Genomic DNA, 3,669 nt, shown 5'->3' with positions numbered 1-3,669 from the left:
AAGCGATAAACTTGCTCTCCGAAAGCCTGGGAATAAGGCCTGGGAGGGTGGACCTTCTAGGGCTGCCTATAAGATTAACCTCAGTCTGACAGCTAAATCACCCAGTTTTTGCCGGACTGATTGAACCTAGACTGGTGCGCTACTCACTTGTGGCTTACTCTTCCGACTCTGAGCTGTAGTCGTATTTACTAGGTTTGGATCAGTTTACTCGTAGGAAGGAATGTACCCCTTTCCCGAACAGATATGATATAAAAATATGTCAGAACTTTCATTATGCTATGCTATACATTTTATGAATGGATAAAAACATTAATATTGGATGAAAGAATATAAATCATGATTAACGAATACGACATACGGTGTAACGGTATCGTTAGTATGTTAACATGTCGCAAGAGACATAGGACACGTAATAACTCGACTCCTTTTTTCGTAACAAAAAACATTTATTTCCGGGTACTTTCTCTAATAAACAGTGATCGTGTTTCTTCTCTCTGCCCTCTCGAACGTGCTCTCGAACGTGTTCAACGTGATCACCGGTCTGTACACACGCTCTTTATATATTCTTTTTCTTCGTACACGGCTCGCGTTTGCATACACGTGTCCGCGCTCTGTTACACACACACACACACACACACATACACACACATACACATACATATATATATATATATATATATATATATATATATATATGTATGTATATAAAATTACAGATTAATATCCAACTATCTATGGCAACACTTCGAAGAGCACCAATGATCAAAATCTTTCTGATTCTCTCTTTTAGGAACTTGAACATGTGGTACAATAGAAAAAAGGTAGCCGGTTACTTTTAATGCATCCAAAACCGGGCTTCTTTCTTTTACCCACTAAGCCCTAATTACAACGAATGGTCTTAATAAGCTTCTGGGTCTGCCTATAACCCCTGACCTGAAATAGAACTCCTATATTAGTTCTGTTGCTAAAGTCACTAAAACAAATAGTGTGATCATACTACGGCTCCACAACGTAGCTCACTTCTGTCGCAATCCGCTACCTGTATAAGAACTAAATATGCCATATGCTAGAATACTGTTGCCACATTTATGCCATTAATAGAGTACAAAACCGACTTCGAAATCTAGTAGGTGATGCACTTTTCTCCTATCTACTAACTCTTTCTCACGGAAGCTTGTCTTTTCTATTTCTATCATTATTTTTTTATGAGCTTAAATATATTCCTCTGTTTAAAGCATTCACAGAAAAAAAAATCGTTTAACTACCATCATTGTCAATAGTTTCCCTTTCTCTCTAATTAAAACTAAATGAAACTTCCATGAGCGAAGTATCGTTTCTATAACTGCGCTCTGTTAAACACAATACCGCAAGACTACTTCCCATCTGATTACAAGTCCGATGTAAGAAATTCCATGCTGAGCCGCCCTTTTAAATAATAAAATTTTGCCCAATCACAACCATCGTTAGCAATTATTAGCGTTGTGTCAACCTTCATCTGCCAGTTAGTTAACCGTTATGCTTGAGTGGTCTGAGCCTTGATAAGTGATAATTCATTAATAAAAAAAAAAGTTAATGGGTGACTATTTAGAAATACCTAGTGCTGTATGTGGGCGAGGCTCTCTGCTTATTCTAACATTGTTTCCAGTCGTCTGGAGATGTGTGGTTGGAAAAATGCGAAACACCTGCTTCACACTCCGCGTCGCCACACTTACAGGAGTGTCCATTGTTAATCGAGGTGCTTATGAAGTTGGGAATATTTTTTTATATCCCTTTACCATGAAACAATGTGGAGTAAAGAGAAATTATATGTTCTCTTGCCTTGTCCCTAGGTTCTACCGTGTTGTTCCAGTGTCAGTAATGTTGAAATTCTGATACTTTTATGCTTGACGGCTAGATCAAATATTGAGTTTATTTTTAGACGTTAAGAGTTATTTCAAACGTGTAGACGTATATATAAGCACATCAATTGACGGATATTTTTTTGTTTTTATCAGCATTTCGCCGTGAGCCTATTTTGACACGAAGATGTATTTACTGTTTTTTGGAGTGCTTTAAGGGCGTGGCTTGTAGGTTTTGCATACGCAATTGGTCAGTTAATATACGAGAGGCGTTTCAAAAGTAATCCTTCCTATTTTTATTCCGCCCGAATTGATCAGAAAGGATTGCAAACTGCATTGTTATGATGAATGGTTTTATGCATTTATGACCTGAAAGTTTCGTCTCTATGTTGCAGATATTGACAGTGTGAGACTCTAATAAAGCAATCCCTTTATGTGCGTCAGAAGCAGAGATGCGTCACTGAAATTCTAATTAAGCATGACTATATAGAAAAATAAATTCTAAGACACAAAAGTCGCTCGTTTTTATTGTACCACTCCCGTCTTTGTAGTTCTTTTAATTTTAAAGTTAAAAAAATAAGACGCTTTACTTTTGGAACGACCGTCACATGACAAAACACACTTCAGACACACATGCGCCACCATCATTCATTTCTGGCAAAAGTGCATTGAAAATGATGGTAACTATGCAGACAAATAAATTCTGAAGCACAAAACCTTGCTCGTTTTAATGGTACCACTCCCGTCTTGGTAGCTGTTTAATTTAATGAGTTAAAAGAAAAATAGGAGGCTTTACTTTTGGGACTTCTCTCGTATATAATTAAAATTTATATCAATGCTATAGGATCAAATGCATTTAGCAAATCGATTTCTTCGTTGCTGATTGGATCATAGATTCGGACATCTTGCGCGATGGGTGTGTTTAATCTTGGAAAGCTGGTTCATGCCTGGTTAACATAAAGACAATTATTGCAAATATATAGTTGTTATTATACATCAAACTCATTTCACCTAATTTCTATTGCTTAACTTCTTCAACGTCCTCATGTTGAATATTGGGGACGGTCAGCTTGTCTTTAATTTCCTCTTACAACTGTGACTGAGAATTGTGTTGTCGATATCAATGATTTGAAAATAAGAAAATTGTTGCATATGTATATTTTTAATTTTTTACACTGCTGCACTCACTTTATTCACACGATTTTGCTTCATGTGACTTTGTATGAATTCCTTTTACACTCAAGATCAAGTAAATATGTTGTGAAATTATGAATAATATAAAAAAGGACTGAGGTGATTATCCTTTTAGCAGTGTCAGTCAAGCGTGCAATAAAAACTTGTCAACATGTGTTAAGACTCGACGGGGTAATTTGAAATGCGTCCATTTGTAGCGTGTGGTTTGGGGGTGTAATAAATAGTTTGTGACATCAGTCCTGTTAATTTTAAGACACGGTTCGTATACTTGACCAACATCTGCGACTTCTTTTCATCCTCTAAAATATTTAAGAAATGTGGAAGCCATTAAAACATTTAAAGATTTAGAAGCCATTAAAATATTTAAAGATTTAGAAGCCATTAAAATATTTAAAGATGTGGAAGCCGTTAAAATAAATGTGGCGATAAAAATTTTACGCCTTTTCAGTGGGTAATCCTTCATTTAATAGCACAGGAAACATTGCGAGGAATGATTCGATATTCCACGCGGTTTCGGCGTGTGCAGCTTCAGTTCGGATACTTTTTGAAACATTTCGTATTAATGTTTTATATTTTTTTCTTTACTTCAATTTTGGTAAATAATATTTCAGTTGTGATACATTTTAAACAAAACCTG

The sequence above is a fragment of the Euprymna scolopes genome, chromosome 8 (genome assembly GCF_053919585.1).
Source record: "Euprymna scolopes isolate OS-2025 chromosome 8, ASM5391958v1, whole genome shotgun sequence".
In the NCBI taxonomy this organism is placed as follows: domain Eukaryota; kingdom Metazoa; phylum Mollusca; class Cephalopoda; order Sepiida; family Sepiolidae; genus Euprymna; species Euprymna scolopes.
The sequence above is the reverse complement of the archived record's forward strand: the minus strand, read 5'-3'. Positions refer to the sequence as shown.